Consider the following 20,737-nt stretch of genomic DNA (forward strand, 5'->3'; position numbering starts at 1 on the left):
CTGCAATGGTTGTAAATGTGAAAAATGATCATGTCACTTTTTTTCAGTGCTGTTGTAACTTTGAATAGTCCCTAATGAACTGTTGTAAGTCAAAGACTTCTTGTACCTGGTTTTGAAAGCAAGTCAATCGCACTGAATTGAGAAATACGTATAATCATTTGAAAGATAGAAAAGAATAATATGATTCTTTTATGTTTTATCATTTAGTAAAGAATTGTTGGGCTGTGAAATGCTTTGTTGCCTATATATCCTGCATCGTTTATTCAATTTTCATTTGAAAATTGCCTTCATAACCATGTAGCAGATATAAACTTTTCCCTTTACCATGAAGTGGTATTTTATTTGTGTAATAACACTATCAGTAACAACAGCTACAGTAGCTACAGGATTCTAATATTTTAATACAAAGTGATAAATAAGTAAATGAGAAAATTGTGGCTGTAAAAGGAAGGGGGCAATTTAGAATGTAGATAGCTATAACAGTTATGAAATTATAACATTTCTTTATTATCAAATAAATAGCCTTAGGGTTTTGCTGACTAGCTTAGGGACAATGCTGACTCGCAACTACAGTTCACTAGGAATGGGACTGAAAGTAAACTCTGTCAACATTATTACACCTTCATAAAATCTGCAGTGTGACTGCAACTGATTTACCATATAGAGTTTTGGATGACACAATTGCAAAAAAAAAAGAAAGAAAGAAAGAAAGAAAGAAAGAAAGAAAGAAAGAAAGAAAGAAAGAAAGAAAGAGCTGGAAAAAGTGAAAAAGAAGCCAACCCGAATGATGAGAGGATCCAAACACTTTCTTTTTGGGAAAAGACTAGAACACTTTGGATTCTTTAGCTTAGAAAAAAAGTTCCGATGATCGCGCAGCACAGCTGATTGCCGCACAGCTGATCATCGGAATTTTTTTTATTTATTTATTTTACTTTTTAAGCATTTTTTTAACCACTGGTTCACCGGAACCAATAGTAAAAAAATGCTAAAGAAAGTTAAAAAAAAAAAAAGTTCCCACGATCAGCTGTGTGACAATCAGCTGTGCCGCGTGATTTATCGCACAGCACAGCTGTCTCCCCCCCCCCATTTTACTTACCTTTGCAGACTCAGAAAAGGCTTCTTAGCACCTGTGGTAGCAGACTTCAAAGCATTTCACCCCTGAATGTATCTATGGAAATGTGTCAGAATTGTACCATTTTGGTGCTCAATATTCTTTTAAGCATGCTTGAATTCAGCATTCTGAGAAAAAATGATTTGTTTATAGATGTAAATGTTTGTTTGTAAATGTAAATATTTATATTTATAGATGCAGAAAATTGATATTTGAACCTAGTGAGTTCATGGGAAAAGATAAATGTAAAAAAAAATATTATATATGTATACACACACACACACACACATACTTCTACATCTATATCTACATCTACAAAAGCATATACATAGTTTTAGAAGAATTCGTATGTTAATGCCTTTAAGATATTTCAAGCAGGCGAGTAGCTCACTTGGTTTTCATGACAAGAAAAAAACCCTTAGGGTTTTTTTTTTAAATTAAATACAATTTTCATAAGAAGATGGGGATTTTATCTCTCCTTACTTCCACTTTTAACATTGGGTACACAATTTGACTTCTGTTTCTTAATGAAATCCAAGCTATCAATTAAAAAAAAAAAACTATCATATGCTGATTTATAAAATCATTATGTGATTCTTTTGCTTTCATAGTAGGAACTTGACTCCTTTTTTGTAGTCTATATTCCAGGGGTGAAATCCAGCAGGTTCTGACAGGTTCTGGAGAACTGGTAGCAGAAATTTTGAGTAGTTCAGAGAACTGGCAAATACCACCTCTGGCTGGCCCCAGAGTAGGATGGGAATGGAGATTTTACAATAACCTTCCCTGGAATGGGGTGAAAATGGAGATTTTGCAGTATCCTTCCCCTGGAGTGGGGTGAGATTTTGCAGTATCCTTCTTCTGCCATGCCCACCAAGCCACGCCCAAGACACACCACACCCACCAAGCCACGCCCACAGAACCGGTAGTAAAAAAAATTTGGATTTCACCACTGCTATATTCTATTATATCCTAACACTGTTTTGGTCTTAAGCCATATTTTTTCTCTTTGTTGCTTTGGTAACAGATCTGGTCTACCTGTATCAAGGTTATCTTCCTTACTTTTCTACACCTTGTGAACTGCAGGCTATCTATTATTCATTATCTGGATCTGGATGAAAATAATTTATTCTTCAATTGACATCATGGAACTGTGCAGCCCATGACAATGTATTATTGCACCATAACAAAAAAAAATCATAGGACTGCACAAAGCTTTAATTCAATAATTTGATTGGAACACAGTTCAACTGAATCACCCCTTTAAATTGAATCTTCAAATTTAATTCTCAAATTGATCCAATGTATCAAATTACATTGGGTATGGTTGAATTGAGTACAAGATAATGCAAGTACTCTCTGGGGCTTCAATGTACTCTGCGCTGTATCATCTACCTTATCTTGGATCTAGCATCATTCTTGGGTGTGGTATATGGTAGCTTACACATGCACAAACACATAGACATACCAGAAAATTAAGAAAACTCTCAATTTCTTTCTTAAATGAGGAGAAACAAGTATCTCTGAATATTTGGGTTTTTCTTTTCTTTTCTTTTCAGATATTTTATCTGCATTCTAGCCTTGTATGCAGTGAATTGCATTTGTCCTGAAATAAAAGTATGATTTAGAATTATGTTCCACGTGTTTAATCAGGAATATTCATGACAATAACACTAAGGTAAATTTAATATGTCATGTTCACTATTTAATCCAAACCATTAAATCCTAATTTGGTTAAAAAATTGCATATTAAAATAGATTATCAAATATCATGCAGTGAGCATCACATACTGAATATAATATGTAGACCAAAACATTAAATGCTATTCATAAATATTGAATAATATTGAAATCTCAAATATTTAGTGTTAATATTTAAATTGAAATGTTCAATATTTTGCAGATGATTTAATCCTGGAATATGCAGATATGAAGTTGTCTTTATCTCAAAGAATGGAGAGCATATCTATAAAGAGGCCCAATGAGTTTTGGCATTAATTCAATTTAAAAAATAATCTTTCTACATGTATTTGCTAGGGAACAGAACCAAGTTACAGAGCTATATTTTACAGCATTAATCTTACATTATTAGGTCTAAATCAGAATCTTCCACTAGTTGTTCCCATCCATGGCTGATAAAAGCAACTTTAATCCCATCTTTTGAATACTGCCAATCTTTGAGATTATCCAGATAAGGAAACTGACTCCACAAGAAGTTTATAACAATATTGAGTTAAGATAACATACTTACCTAATCAATGACTGAATTACTGTGTATCAATTAAACTTTGTGGACAATCTCTCTCTCTCTCTCTCTCTCTCTCTCTCTCTCTCTCTCTCTCTCTCTCTCCCTCCCTCCCTCCCTCCCTCCCTCCCTCCCTCCACCACTGGATAGACCACACAGTAATCAAATTAATATTACACAGTCATCAAACTGATATTAGATGTAAAGCAGAAGTGGAAAACCAACAAGTTTTCATAATGTGTCGTGATCTATACCTCCCATTTTCAAGGAGAACATTAGGAATTGCTTGAAAGTCTGAATTTCACTTGAAAAGAATCAGAGGAATAAAACATTGTTTAAGGATTGATCTGAAAAAAGACTGGCAAAGATCAAGAAATGGAAGAGAACAACCTGGATATTAACACAAACCATGGAAATTGTCAAGAAGAAGAAAAAAGAAGCCAAAGCCAAGAAAAAAAAAATCCCAGGAAACAACAAAGAATTTCAGAGACCTGTTAGAAAAGACAAAAATAGTATTACAGCAATATTTGTAAAGGTTTCCCAGAAGGGAAAGGAAACAGGAAATCAAAAGAAATCTTCTAAAAGGTCTCTTAACTCAGAAGGAGCTTTCAGCCTTGAATTGGTATGCTAGAAGATGTCAATAGACTGGTAGTAACTGATTCCAAGAAAATCAAACAAAGATGGAAGGACTATAATTTGCTTATTTTTATATTATCTTATAGTCCTTAATTTCACACACAAACAAAATAATGCTTAGAATCATCTAACACAGATTAGAGCTGTGCATGCCAGATGTTTGAACTATCTTTGGGGAAGTCCAAGGAACACAGGCTATTATTGCTGATGAATGCTGGATAATTAAGAAAACCAAAGAATTTTTTTTTTTTAAAAAATCAGTATATATTTCATTGGTTATAGACTGATCTTACAAAATGGGGAATCCCAGAAAAACTAATTTCCCTCATGCAAAACCTATTTATAAGTCAGGAAGCCACAGTATGTACAGAACATAGCAAAACACTCTGAGTTTGCATAAGCAAACAAGGAAGACAATACCATATATTCTCCTCTTCTTTACTCTTTATTTACCTAAATATGCAGAATTTATATTGAGAGAAGCTGGGTTGAACTGAGGAAATGCTACTAAAATATGGTTCCCTAACCTGATCCTCTCCAAATGTATTGGACTTCAAATTCCTAATCACTTTAACCAAATATTTGGGTGATACCAGGTTAGGGAGCCTGCCGGAAAAGATGTATGAAGAACCATGAACCATAAGTCATAAGGAAAATTGTACCTTAATGCTCTATAATAGAATACTTAAAGAGACCCAAAACATGGAGAGATGGGGAGGTGACAGCTGCTTAATTTAACTGCCCAGGATAATTTAACAACAAACCTATTTTGCAGGTGGAACAGGGCTTTTAAAGTCATTTATAATACTGTGTATTTTCCTCAATGGCTTGCAATTAACAAAACACCTGCTCAGAGCTACACACCTCATATATGAGGAAAAAAATCCAGTGGGAACACTCTGTGGTCCTCATTAGTTTCTTGGTGCTTTTATCTGGTGGGCATTTTTAGACTAATTGTATATTAAACTCCACTTTCTTCAGGTAAATGACTCGAGTGCTAGACAACCTCAAGCTTTCTTCCATGCTTTCCAGTCTGAATGAAATAATATAGGTTCTCAGGCTTCTTTTCTGCCTTACTTTAGAACCTTACCAGAGGTGGGTTTCTGACCAGTTCTGGAGAACCGGTAGCAGAAATTTTGAGTAGTTCGGAGAACCGGTAGTAAAAATTCTGACTGGCCCCGCCCTATCTATTCTCTGCCTCCCAAGTCCCAGCTGATTGGGAGGAAATGCGGATTTTGCAGTAACCCTCCCCTGGATTAGGGAGGGAATGGAGATTTTACAGTATCCTTCTGCTGCCATTTTTTACTAGAAGTAAAAATTTTTGAAACCCACCACTGCTGTGCTCTTCCCCTACTCCTGATCACCTGATGGATACATACATGCAGTTGCTGAGGAATGCAATTGTTTTCCGGTATCATTGTCATTAGGATCAGTTGACCAATGTATTTTTATTGCCTCTTTCACTCAGACATGAATGTAGACAGAAATGGTCAGGAGTGTTTTAAGATCAATATCTATTGCAAGATAGACTCTTCCATATCTCAGTCTTCTTCATAAGCTGATGCTTACAATCTAGAGCAGGGGTCTCCAACCTTGGCAACTTTTAAGACTTGTGGACTTCAGCTTTGCTGACTGAGGAATTTGGGGGGTTGAAGTCCACAAGTTGCCAAGGTTGGAGACCCCTGCTCTAGACAGAGCCTACTAGCACTAGAGTTATGAAGACATTATCCCAAGTTGTAATGTGTGAAGGAGAACCCGTAGCCTCCCAGTGTTGGTGGACATCTAGAAGCCTCAAACAGGAGAAGATAAACCAAAACACTACATCAGGAACAAGAAAGTGTTGCTTTCAGGCCTAGGGAAAATGTTGCTATTGGACGGAACCAATCTTTCAGCATGATATAGGAAGTTTCTTTAAGGATGGACTGTCAGTCTTTGGAGAACATCATCAAAATTACTGGAACTCTATTGTTATAGGCTATAATAAGAGAATATTGAAAGCCTTGAAAGCCTGACAGAGTGTCTCTCCATCCATCTTATGCCAGAGACATTCCAGGCAAGGCAATCTTGAGTTTCTTCCTTATCCCCCTCCTGTCTTTCCAGGCTGAACTAATGTTTTCCTAATGGCTGCAGCATATTTTTGTCTAGGCTATTCCCCAGGCTTTTTCTACATTTTAAGCCATCTGACCTAATTGACGGAGATGCAGACTGGAATACAGTCTTTGTTTAGATTGCACACATTTCCAAAATGTGTGATATGGTTTTGATTCAGAGATTATATACAAGCATGTGTACTGAGGCAAACACTATACAAAAAAATAGGATATTGACATTGTTCCAAACTGTTGTAGAAATTGGTCAGGATGGATATAAGCTTCAATGCATGTGACAAGATATGTCAGATATATTCATTTATTCTTCTACTCCATCCATTTTCATGTTTATATTTAAAGAAACCCTAAAGAAAATCTGGAAGCATTTGTTGTGTGCAATTTTGCTTCATAAATAGTGTATCAGATATAACTTTTCACGTTATATACTGTGAAAAACTGCTAGTACTATGCACTTTTTGTACATAAATTTCCATAAAATGTGCTTCTGTCTCACTGCACGCACAAGTTTGAGTTCCCCCAAATATATTCTTTTTTTAAAAATACACATTTTCCATAATGATACTGTTTTGTAGAAAAATTTTGAGCCAAAAGTGACAGATGAAAGTAGGGTCTATACGTAAATGCAGTTTATGATGTAAAGATGCTATAATGGCAGATAATGCCATTTAACTCTAAAAAAAATTCCATGGCGATTTCATTTTCATCTCTAAATATGAATTGACATAAACTGAAACTAGGCTGATTAATCTACCAGTTCCATCAGTGAGAAATGGGAACAAAATTCTGTTTGACTGGAAATGTTTGTGTCATACTTTCTCAGAATATTCGAAGGTTCTTGGGAAGAAAAAATACATACTATATTCAATAGATAATGTAATCTAATTAAATTACTATAGAATACAGAAATATTGTTTATCAACTTTTTATAGCTGTAGACTTGGGTTGGGTTTTTTCCCTCTTTCATTTTGTTCCCAAATAAAGATATTTCTATTATTTGTTTGTTTGTTTGCTTTATATGTTCTTTTAATATTTACTTTTTTTGTTAAGGATGCGCAAAGCCTGATCAACCTGTTTTTAGCCAAACCTCAGCTCTGAAGAAATTCAGATCTGTCTTTTTGGAGTCTGGAGGATGAAACATGCCAAATTTCTTATCATCCATGTGCTCACATAACTTTGGCAACTTTTCTAAATGTTTTAGTATGCCTTTCATGGTATTGTGGTCTAAGCCCTGCTCTCCTCTTCAAATTTTCCAGCAAGTTTGCTTAATATATTAACAAACTTCACTAGGCATACACAGGCCCTATCAAATGAAACAAATAAAATGTTAAAAAGTTATGATATTTATGTAGTTACTTACCAAGCACAATTAAAGAGCTGCTGATTCAGTTCTACAGAGGAATTATTGAGTCTGTCATCTGCACCTCTATAACTGTCTCTGCAACCAAACTTGGCTCTGCAACCAAACAAGACAGACACAGACTTCAGAGGATAATTAGAACTGCAGAAAAAAACTATTGCTACCAACCTGCCTTCCATTGAGGACCTGTATATTGCATGAGTCAAAAAGAGGACTGTGAAAATATTTACAGACCCCTCACATCTTAGACATAAATTGTTTCAACTTCTACCCTCAAAACGATGCTATAGGGCTCTGCACACCAGAACAACTAGACACAAGGACAGTTTTTTCCCGAATGCCATCACTCTGCTAAACAACTAATTCCCACAATACTGTCAATTATTTACTAAGATTGTATTACTATTATTCTTCTCTTCCTTACTAGGATCTATCTCTTTCTACTTATTACTATAACTGTATTTCTTGTATCTTTCAATTTATTTTGTTTTTATTGTTTCCTAATATGATTTGATAGCTTATTAGTAACCTTGACTATCACTAGGTGTTGTATCTTTTTATTCTTGATAAATGTATTTTATTCTCCTTATGTACACTGAGAGGATATGCACCAAAGACAAATTCCTTGTGTATCCAATCACACTTGACCAATAAAGAATTCTATTCTATTCTAAATTATGTTAAAGTAACCAAAATATTTTTACAATCATTACAATCTTTACAAGGCATGTCACAACTTTTAAGTTGTTTGGAAATTGAAAGTTGAAAAATTTGACACGCCCTACAGGAGATAGCATATATGTGGGTGGGAGTGCCACTTACAAGGCAAAAGTAGGCTGGTTCACACATAGACAAACACACACACACACATCTATATTATTATTATTATTATTTTTTAAAAAAGATTGCCTCTTTGGAGAGGATAAACAAACCAAAAAGGAGGACTCAGTAAAAGTGAATAATTTGCTTTAATCTAAATAAATGGTTGGCCTACAATATATTGTGAAAGGAAAGTAGGAAAAAGAAAGATGTGGAAAAGGGGAAATGGAGAGTTAGATAAATGGAGTTAATCAAAGTGAAATAAAACATAAAGCAGCTGATGGTTTGTAGGAGAGAAGACTGTCCAATAAGAGAGCCCAAACATGGTGAGGTATGACTTCAGCAACCATAAATCTCAGCCTCCCTCAGATCCCCCCACCCATCCAAAAGGCATGACTGACTAATGGCAAAGAGCCTTCTGTTATTCTCTTTTGTGACCTCTGTGCGTATGGTGTACATGAAGACAAAAAGCATGCATTATCTGTATATAACTTTGAGCCATTTATGGTTGTACTGCACTGGATATCAGTGTATGAATGGCACCTGAGGGAATGGGAGAAGCAAGCAGAAACATCTTCCAAAACGTATAATCACCTAATGCTGTGTGCCAAAGGAGGTTTCAAAGTCATCTCTTGAGGCAAATCCTATTCACTACTTCAGAACACAAAGCACTGTTTCCAAGTAAAATCAAATGAAGGTGATAATTACCCTTTCCAGAGACTCAAGAGAGGGATCTAGAAGTGGTCGTCTTGAAAATAAAATCTCTCAGTTGCTTCTTAGTTGCTTAAACACAGTGATGCATCTCTATTTAAATCTACTCTGCTTAGAGTTGAACAAAGCTTCTATTTTATACATGATGTTGTGCTCATTCCCTTGACTCATATTACTTCAGTCAATGAACTAATTTGGCAAACTATGGCTCTCTTAATTTCAGAGTTTTAAATCAGTGTCCTTCTTAGCAGTTGGTATTGCTAGATGGTACCTAGCCATCTAGACTAGTAACCATTAAGAACCTAATATTTCATGAATGTATACAACCTCCTTTAAAAACTGTCTATCCCAATGGCCATTAGGTCTTATCTGTATCTATCTTATCTGCATGTTAAAATATTCTGTGTGGACAAGACACCGAAAGATAAGGTGAATAAATAAACTATGAAACTTATAAAAGCCAGATGTAAAATAGTCCAGAGACCTAATGTACCGCATTCATTTAATCACCAAAATAATTATTTATTATTATTTTTTCTAGGCTATGGTTTTCCCAGTTGTAATGTATGGCTATGAAAGTTGGACCATAAGGAAGGCTGAGTGCCAAAGAATTGAGGGCTTTGAACTATGGTGCTGGAGAAGACTCTTGCGAGTCCCTTGGACTGCAAGGCGATCAAACAAGTCAGTCCTAGAGGAGATCAACACTGACTGGGCTTTAGAAGGCCAGGTCCTGAAGATGAAACTCAAATACTTTGGCCACCTAATGAGGAGGAAGGACTCACTGGAGAAGAGCCTAATACTGGGAAAGATTGAGAGCAAAAGAAGAAGGGGATGACAGAGAACAAGGTGGCTGGATGGAGTCACTAAAGCAGTAGGTGTGAGCTTAAATGGACTCCAGAGGATGGCAGAGGACAGAAAGGCCTTGAGGAAAGTTGTCCATGGGGTCGTGATAGGTCAGACACCATGGGTCAGACACGACTTCACAACTAACAACAACAATTATTTTTTCTGGTGTTTCTGCCTCTGGCTCTCTGTTATTGAACGACTTAGGCTCTGCAAAACAAGAAGTAGAAGAAAAAAGAAGAATGTAGAAAGACAGAAGGTAAGAGAGATCCTCATCTATACATATAAGATTACTGAAGTATTGGCAAAAACAATGTTTTTGAACAAGTATATTTGTACCAATCATACTTCTGAAAAAAAAAATCAGCTATGTATATTCTATGCAAGACAGCACTTCCCATAACTCAGGTTAGTAATCAATTCCATAATGCAGTTTCCATCTTTCTCTTGCCTTTTTGCAGATCATCTTTTTCCCTTTCCAAGACATTTCTTGGAAAGTGGGAAAGTATAAGAAGCATTAATGGGAACATCAGGGTCAGGAGAAGTCATCCTCTGCTTTCATATACTCACTAAGGAACAGGCTATGTGAGATTTCACAAGACAAGAATCAGCATATTTTAATGGGTGTTTAGATACATTGAATAAAATTGAATGCTTGTACGCCCTCACTATGAGTAATCTAAATTTCACACACACACACACACACACACACACACACACACACACACACACACACACACATTTGTGTAGACCAAGACTTTGAAAATGCTTGATGTCGGTGTTGGCCTTACCTGTGAATCTCTGAATTTGGAAAGGGGTGATTTCACAAGTGGATCCCTATCATGGGTGTTTCTGTAGAATAATTCTATATTCTAGCAGTGCTTACCCTTTCTGGATAAAAATCCCTGGTTAAGCCAAAAACTACCCCCAAATAAGGCATGAGATTGAAATGGGTGCAGGGGCCACTCCCTCTTGTTCTGCCACTATTTCACTTTGTCCCCAAGTTGCCAAGATCCTTTTGGTCTAAGGAAGACTTGTTTTTTTCAGGAACGATTGCACAACATCTGATTTAAAGGCAGCTAGGATCACTTTGTCACATAGTGACACATTAATCAATCCCTGGATCTATCCAGCCAGTCCCACATAGGCTAAATCTAATAAATTAAGATGGGCGAGGGTAAAGGGGACTTGTAATTGGCCACATGTCTTCAGCGGTATTGTCAACATTACCAGGCTGCACAAGCAGAATCTGACCCCCACAAAATTGAATAAAACAGAACATTGACTATGCCAATTTGTAGCCACACTGATGTTTTAGATCACTGTGGAGATGAGCAATTTTATTTGCAAAGATCCTGGAAATTTATTACAATGGGATTTTTGAGGGTTACATGTTATCTTCTGGGGGTTATGACAGTATACAATGTTTTGGAGGTGATGACATTGGCATCACTGAAAAGATCTAAGTGATGTTTTTGAAGAGGTGATAGACTCAAGTAAATTATTTTGTTATCGTCAGCATGCAAGATGTATGGTATGTACTTAATGGTGCTCAGCAGATACGCTTCAGCTACCATCCATTCCATCTTCCAGAGTTCCATAGAAATCCAGAGACATCTGGCCTCTATAGCAAAGAAGTGTGTTGTAATTATGGACATACTTTCTCCCACTATTTCAAAGGGAAGGAGAAAATCTCAAAAGGTTTGTTTGAGCCAACAGCTTGAAACTCCAGCACAGCTTTCAGGAAATTCTGCCAGAGCATCCCTCAGATTCTTTAAGTCTCTGATAATAGAGTATTCTAACATATCCACCATTCCTCTAGAGAAGCACTGAAGCCATGGGACTAGATCTTACTATGAAATGGTCTAACAAGGAGAATGTGGGTCATTTCATTACTTCCAAGCTCAGACAATCCTGCCCCATGTATCAGGTCAGTAAAATGTGCCATGAAAGCCTGTGCTGGACCATTCTAGGTAATCTTAGTTTTTCAGATCTTATAAATAATATTTCTGCCAGTAGTGCTTATTCACTGTGTTAATTTCCCTTATATCAAAGTGATTATCTAGATGGGGAAATAGGGATCAAAGAGATGGTAAGGAACATTTTAAATGGAACACAAGCTATTATATAAGACATCAAGACAAAATCAAATTGAGGTGCCTCACTACTTTCTGGGACCCTACAATATCAACACAATAACCACATTCACAAAAATACTGTTGGTTTATAATCTAACAAACTGATTTACAAATCAGTTATACAACAAATATATCTCTGCTCTAATATAAAATTAAACAAGTATTGTTTTAGAATAACATTAGGTAATAAAATAAATGCCCATATTGTAAGTAATATGCCCATACTTAGAAATGTTATTAGAAGAATATTTAAAGAGAAATGTTTTGGAGGAAGATTTAGGTTGGGTTTTTTAAAAATCTCAATGTTTTAAAAACCATATACAGAAGGGTAGATTGGTACCCACATTCATGGATCATGTTAACAGATTAACAGAGTTGGAAGGGACCTTATAGGTCATCTAGTCCAACCCCCCGCTCAAGGAGGAGACCATACACCATTTCTGACAAATGGCAGTCCATTTGTACCCTTCAGATACTCAAAGATTAAATCAATTACAAAAGTTAGTCAGTTTTATGAAGAGTTGTGAATAATGGGAAATAGATTTCCACATCATCTGAAAGGCCACAATTTTCTTTGCCTTTTATATAGTTGTTGATGCCACTTTCAAACAACAAATGACTAAGAATGGTAGCGACAAATTACATAGACAGAATATTTAGCTCTTTGTAATTGAGGGGAAAAAACACTTTAAATCAACGTAAGATATATAATTTATTTTAATTTAAAAAGTATTTATGTTAAAAATATTTCCAAGGTAGGCTAACACAATGCCAGCTAACAAAGTCAGATGAAACTGGAACATAACACTGCAAAAAGAAAAAAAAACCAGCACATCACCACTCGGACTCACAATATTTATGTCCAGCTCAACTAGTTAATCTCTTTGGAAAAGAAAAGCAAAGAAAGTTTTGACATCTAAAAAAACTCCCAACTTTTCCCCCTGAAGTTGAACTGACTCTCCAGATCTCTTATAACAACTGAGTGAAGGAGTGTAGTAGATGTTATTCAAAGATAAGGAAAAGAGGCACTGATATAAAGTTGGTACCTAATTATGGACTCTCCACAGTTTGAAACTAATTTATTCTTTTTTTAACAGACACTGGCAGGCAAAATTTAAAATGTAAATGCCAGTGGAGCTGGAAATCCTTACTGCATGTTGTTCAAGGTTACAGTTGCCAAAAATACATATACCTGCAGGCAAATTTGACAGCTGATGTTATATGGGCTTGGATTTTTACTTGATTGTCTCCTCCTCCTCCTCCTCCTCCTCTTTTTGGGGGCATGAGAAACCTTATGAAAAATGCTTATCTTTTTTACTCTTAACACACTGTATCTAGAAGATAGAAGAAATAAATAGGTCTTTATAACAATAGTTTCATTATCATCTGCTATTTAAAGCACTGATGATCAACTTGAAAATCTAATTATGTACACTGGGAGCTTATGCACCAGAGACAAATTCCTTATGTGTCCAATCACACTTGGCCAATAAAGCTATTCTATTCTATTCTATTCTATTCTATTCTATTCTATTCTATTCTATTCTATTCTATTCTATTCTATTCTAAATATCTTGGAACCAGATCACTCTACATTTGTTGGAATGTGCCAGATCTTAACATTGTTCAAGAAGATCCTGTAGGCTAGTAGATCTATTTGGTTAGAGCTCTCCACCTTTATAAAATACAGCCATCATTGTACATCATACAACAATGTGGTTCCCTCCTTGACTATTTTTAAATAAAGAATAAAGACCAAGATATTGCAATCTGTATTTAAATTTGCCCATATTTATAATATCTCATTTTGATTGCTATTTTAAGTACGGTGATTATTTCATTATTATTTTATTGTTTAAAGTTAACTTGTAAACTACTATAGCTATGTTTCAGTGCAGAAAGTGGAACTAACAATTTAAACAAATATAAACAATTTTATCCATTTCTAACCAAGCACTTCTTTTTTAAAATAAGTATGAAAAATTTAAAAAAATCCATCACACTAGCTTCAGAGTTTACTGAGCTATTAGAATCATAAAAGTATTTCAATGAATTGCAAATCCTAAATTTAATCAGACTGATAAAAAGAGGTGAAATTTATCCAAAATACCTTTTTAATAAAATTTAATAAAATAATAAAAATAACGTAACATAAAATTTGTTAGTCAGATTTTTCATACAAAATGAGGTAAGTCTTGTCCATATCTCCCCCAAAGAAACCTGTGTCACCTTAAAGCTAAAACAAACAAACAAAAAAGACAATTGAGGCTGTCAGAAACACACAGAGAGAAATAATGTGCTGCCCCTACATAAGGAGAATTTCAGGTAAGACTGAGATGCTGGGTAATTTGTTGACTGATATGTACAGGATTGTACATTAACTAAGTATTGCCTTAGTGTGATTCTTAATAGATTTAGTTTCTGCATTTTGTCTTATCATCAAGACATTCATTCAAGAGCTTTTGAAAACAATTTTTTTAATCACTCCATCCTATCAATGGATTTCAAGATTATGACCAAATGACTTGATTAATTCTGGCAATGGGTCTCATGTTATTGGCAGATTTAATTATTTAGCATATGGCAATTGTACATTGAAAGCCAGGGAGTCTACAATGTTTTTGTAGATTAATTTGTCTGAAGATTGCTAGTTTGTTTAGTTCAGGGGGCACACAGAGTGGCTAACAGTGTTCTGCCATTTAATGGCTTGTAGCAGAGAAATCTGACTACTATATTTACTTAGACATAAGCCAAGAAATTTAGGGGACAAGTACACCTATAAATTGGTTTATCCAACATTGGTTTTACCTGCAAGTCTATGTGGTAATACTTTTTTTTTAATTACCCATACATCCTGAATTTACTCATGGATAAGTCTATCCATGGATAGACTTGAATTTTATCTTGAATTTTTAACCAAAACACCATGAAAAATTTGCCATCCACGATTAAGCCAATTGTGAAAATTAAAATATGAACATTTTGGAAGTTGATTTTTCCACTAATGGCACACTTTTCACAATAGTTTGGTGAAAAAAATGAGAATTGGCTTATCTGCAGATGGACCAATCTGTGAATATATGTGGCACACATTTCTTCTCTAGTTAAGTAATCCTATTTATAATCCTAGTTACCTAGTGATGTCATTTGTTTCATGACAAAAAGTGTCATCAAATGTTGCCAAAGTGTGTGTATTTTTTTTCCTTTAATGACCTTTAATCCCTTGCATTGGAGTGGAGTTGTGGCAACTGAATGAAGCTGAGCATTTACTGGTCGGATGCCATTCTGATGCCTATGCAGAGTTCACAGCAGATATTTTCTTTTTGCTCCCAGAGAGATATATATCTGCTGCTTCCTAGGATCAGACTTACAGCTTCCTGATAGTGAGGTGAGAGTTTGACTTCTAGACCACCATGCTGCTAACCAAAGTAAGTGTAATAACTCTATATAATTATTTTGTTATTCTGTTATTGTGCCAATTTGCAAGGTAATGTGGGGGGGGGGCTGTTGTAAAAGAATGGAAAAAGGAACTAAAAGTTGTGGATTAAAGATTGTTCAATGGTGCTGTAACATTAAAATCATGCTTGTGTTAAGACTCTTGTTTTGCTATTTTAAAAAAAGCAAGCTATGGAAAATAAAATCATGTTAGCACAGTAAAAAGACAGATTTTTTTTTCAAAGTCAGATTGTCCCTGTTAAATCAGAATATTCTCTTTATTTTCTCTGAATTTCAGCAGAATCAAACGGGCCTTAAGGCCATGGCTAAATGACTAAAAAGTCTGGATGGAATATGGTAAAACAGACTGGCTTCAGGGAAGTGAGAAAAGGCCACAATCTCTCCCCTTATATATTCAAACCATAAGCAGAATATATACTGTGGAAAGTTGAATTGCAAGATGATGAGCATGGTTTCAAAATTGAAGGAAGAAACATCTATAACCTGTATTATGCTCTGATAGCTGAAAATGCAAATAGTCTGCCACCTCTAGTAATGAAAATCAAGGAGCACAGTGAAAAAGTAGGATCAAGATTAAATATAAAGAAGACCAAAGTAACGGTAACAAGTTCAGAAACCAGCCTTAGAATTGACAATGAAGATATCAAAGTGGTAGATAGCTTCTGTCTTTTATGACTAGTAAAGGAAAAGGTAATCAAGAAATATGCCACAGACCAGCACTTTTTTGAGGAGCTATAAGAAGACATTTAAATGCCATGTATGTCTGCAGCTACAAAGATTAGCATATACAAGCTATGGTATTCTCTATGGCACTTTATGGAAGTGAAAGTTGAAATGTCTCAGATTAACAAAGTTTGGTTCAGTTGCCATGATTCAATCTTTAGACCTGGATGGTTGAGTCTTCATTAACATATCTGAAGATAGATGGAAAGAATATTGATGCTTTTGAAATTTGGTGTTGGAAAAGGCCACAAATATCCAGGAAAACAAATAATAAATCCTTGAACACATCAACTAGATTTGTCACTTGAGGCACAATTTAGGTAGTTTCTAAGAGTCAACACTGACTAAATGGAACATAATCAATTTTTTTTAAAAATGACTAAAACTGAATGTCAGATTACTGTTCATGAACATTTCAATAAAGTAAGCAAATAGAGTGATGAAGTTATAAATGAGAATTGAACAACCAAATTAAGCACAGTTATTGAAATATGATTGAAGGTAAGCTTTTTCATTTAAGTTGCTTCTTTTTTCAGTTTTTAAACTCTGCTAAGGCAACTGTCAAACCTGTACTTGATTTGATAATATAATTGTCCTCATCTTATTAAAATATATTCCTGAGGGGAATGTTGCTAGCCTTTTTCAGCAAAACAACCGATAAATCTGTGAGATTGTAAAGATTAAAATACTTATTACTACACATATTTTCATGGATTACAATCCATTTTGTTTCTTTAACTGAATTGTCTGCTATATCCTTAGGATTTTGCTGTTTTCTGGGCAATTTACAACAAATTATTTTTCATAAAGATGAACATTTAGCCAAAATGATTTGAATTAAAGTAAAAGGTAGCCAACCGCAAATCAGATTTTATCTTTTATGATGTGTTCATATATTGGTTTTATTTATCTTTATGTGTTTAAATAATTTGTATAGCTGTCCATCTTATAACAGAGACTCTAGGCGGTAATCAGAGAATTCAATCAAGCAAAATTAGAAAATAGCAATCAGGCAAACAAGGTGAACACACACACACACACATACATGCACACTTATTTTACTTCCAGGTCAAGGCCTTGAACTAAATAAATCAAACCAATCAACCAGATAGGCTCACTTGACCTGTTGCCACTGAGAGAACAGCCAAGTCTTTGACATCTTGTAGACAAACATTTTAGGGGTCCCTTGGGCCCCCAAGTTGATGCTTATTTATAGACCACAGACTGTGACAGAGAACCAAGTCCACAACATGATATTCCCTAATAGGTGACACCTGCTCACCATGCTCACCATGCTGGTGGAGCATGAAAAGACACTGTAGGCAGGCAGTCCCACAAATAACCTGGCCCTATGCCATGTAGATGATAATAAGTAAACAGTATACCAGCTTTCTCTGGAACTGAGAAGGAGCTTGAGTGGCGCAGCAGACTAATGCTACTATTAAAGGTAGTATTTAGCTTCCAGCTGCCTGCAATTACTGCGAGTTCAATTCTCACTAGGCTCAAGGTTGACTCAGCCTTCCATCCTTTCTAAGGTAGGTAAATTGAGGATCCAGTTGTGGGGGCAATAAGCTGACTTTGTATAAATATACAAAAGTATGAAGGCTATTGCTGAGCACATTGTAAGCCACCTTGAGTCTCCGGAGAAGGGCGGCATATAAATCAAATTAAAAAAAAAAATGAGGACCCGTTTGTGTGGGCAATAAGCTGACTTTGTATAAAATATACAAAAGTATGAAGGCTATTGCTTAACGCCTTGTAAGCCGGCCTGAGTCTCCGGAGAAGGGCGGCATATAAATAAATAAAAATAAAAAAAACCTACAGAGTAGACTATGAATCTGTAAATTAAGATATTACCCATCTGTACTGTATGTTTGGGTTAAGAAAGAAAAGCCCCATTAAAAGTGACATATCCCTTCTAACGAAGGGGCTTCAATGAAGAGAGATGTATTTAGTTACATTACTTTAGTATGATCTAGCTGGAAGATAAAGAAGATGAGAAAAAGAGAAGTGGGAAGTAAAGAGTAGCCGAGTCTTGCAAATATTTTTTTTCTTCCATATTTACAAATCAATGAATAACAGGGATACTAAAGAAAGCAGGGCTTCAAAAAAGAGATTTACAACATTCCTTTTGAATAATTTCTCATTACTTATTTCCAAGCATTAGGAATTCATTCATTTAAAGTATCACCAAGTGACTTTCCACATGATGAACTAGAACTCCCAGCACAATAATATTTCTTTGACTGGGGTCCCCCACTCCTTGCTTTAAGTCACCCAAAGCTTAAAACAAATCAACCATATGCATGTATTTACATATATTTTTCACAGAAAGCACCCTATCACTCAGATTTATTTAATGGGCAGTGAAAACTCCCTCTAATTTAACTCTAGTTAAAATAAAGTCCAATTTAAAATCACTTAAAAAAAAAACACACCAGTAATCTTTTACCTTTCACAACACCATCATAACATGAAGCAATGTGTTACACTTATTGTTATTTTTATGTGATGGTGACTTTGAGTCATGATTCCGTGTCTTGCTCTACTTTTAATTAGATAGACTAAAATGTAACACATTTCATTGTCATAGCCTTCTGACTGCCAGCCTCTTAATTAGCTCTGCATGCCTTTTCTGTCTTGCAAACCTCCCGAATTAAGAGGAGGAAATCTAAATGAAAATGTACTACTGACCCATTTAGAGACCCATTTTCTCATCCTCACGGCACACTCCCCCCCCCCCGATTCAGCTTTTCAGTATAGAGATGAAAAATTGCATTAGAACATGAACAGCTTTGCATCGTTTAATGCAATCACACTCCATAGAACCAGCTATTTATAAACAATTTTCTCTGACTTTGTGACCGCAGTAGTAACAATAATTCTTTTTGTTTACAAACAACTATTCAGATCTTCCCAGGTATTCCTGAGACAGAAGCTACTCTACTTATGAACCTGTCGGTTCCAAGCAGATGTCATTAATGCTTAGATAAATGGATAAATTTCCTCCTTGGGTATATTTATAGATGGTATAATAGCTATGAATGAAATATTAAGCAAATCCCTAACAGGCAGGAAAAAGCGTAATTCATTCAGAATGAATGGAGTAAAAGGGGCAGAGCCGTATTAGTGAGGAAGCAAATAAATAAAGGAGACAATTAAAACTCAATAAAATATTGGTGAGCTGCTTACAAATGGCGCAATGAAACGATCATGGACTCAGTGAAGCCATTCTTGTCAAGCAGCCTCTTCTGCACAACCATTGAATATAGTGTTCTGTGCCATCTGCTTGTCTTTGTTTACACAGCAGGCTGCTGCTTAGGCATTCTACTCAATCTTTCCTGCTGAAGATAAGGACAGGCACCCTCATTAACATCTAAGCCAAGGAGCAGATCAAAGGCTCATGCTTAACATTTCATCTGGTACTCTGCATTCTGCATTCACGTGCTTGTGCAAACTTGCATAGGTACTCAACGCAGGCAGATTTTGGAACAAGGAACTACTTCCCAATAGGTAGCATGCAGAGAACAGGCACAGTGTTTCAGTCAAGGGGGTGGGGGAGAAATATTTCAAAGACCAAAACATAAGAGTACAACTAACCATGCAAGATGGGACATGGTGGCTCAGTGGCTAAGATGCTGAGCTTGTCGATCGAAAGGTCAGCAGTTCAGTGGTTCGAATCCCTAGTGCCACGTAATGGGGTGAGTTCCCGTTACTTGTCCCAGCTTCTGCCAACCTAGCAGCCCGAAAGCACGTAAAAAATGCAAGTAGAAAAATAGGGACCGCCTTTGGTGGGAAGGTAACAGTGTTCTGTGTGCCTTTGGCGTTTAGTCATGCCGGCCACATGACCACGGAGACGTCTTCGGACAGCGCTGGCTCTTTGGTTTTGAAACAGAGATGAGCACCGCCCCCTAGAGCTGGGAATGACTAGCACATATGTGCGAGGGGAACCTTTACCTTTACCTAACCATGCAAGTCCACAAGGTTTTATTTTATGTACATGTAACATATCTGATCTTTAGCACATGGTTTGGGGACTTCGTTGAAAAATCTGAATGCAGAGGTTGGAGAAAGCAAACATACTATAACTTTGCTAAATTAAGGAAGGACTTATGATGGAAATCACAAGAAGTTGTCATAGGGAACTGAAAGTGCTGATAAAAAATGATAAAGAAAGAATAGAATAGAATAGAATAGAATAGAATAGAATAGAATAGAATAGAATAGAATAGAATAGAGTAGAGTAGAGTAGAGTAGAATAGAATAGAATAGAATAGAATAGAATAGAATAGAATAGAATTAGAATAGAATAGAATAGAATAGAATAGAATAGAATAGAATAGAATAGAATAGAATAGAATAGAATAGAATAGAATAGAATAGAATAGAATAGACCTTGGAGGTCTTCTAGTCCAACCCCCTGCTCATGTAAGAGACCCTATACCATTTCTGACAGTGGCTGTCCAAGCTCTTCTTGAAAGCCTCCAGTGATGAAATACCCACAACTTTTGAAGAAGCTGTTCCATTGGTTAATTGTTGATTGTTCTCACTGTCAGAAAATTTACTCCTTATTTCTAGGTTGAATCTCTC

Source organism: Pituophis catenifer, unplaced genomic scaffold (assembly GCF_029215685.1).
Source record: "Pituophis catenifer annectens isolate HBS135680 unplaced genomic scaffold, rPitCat1.0.hap2 SCAF_1, whole genome shotgun sequence".
Classification (NCBI taxonomy): Eukaryota; Metazoa; Chordata; class Lepidosauria; order Squamata; family Colubridae; genus Pituophis; species Pituophis catenifer.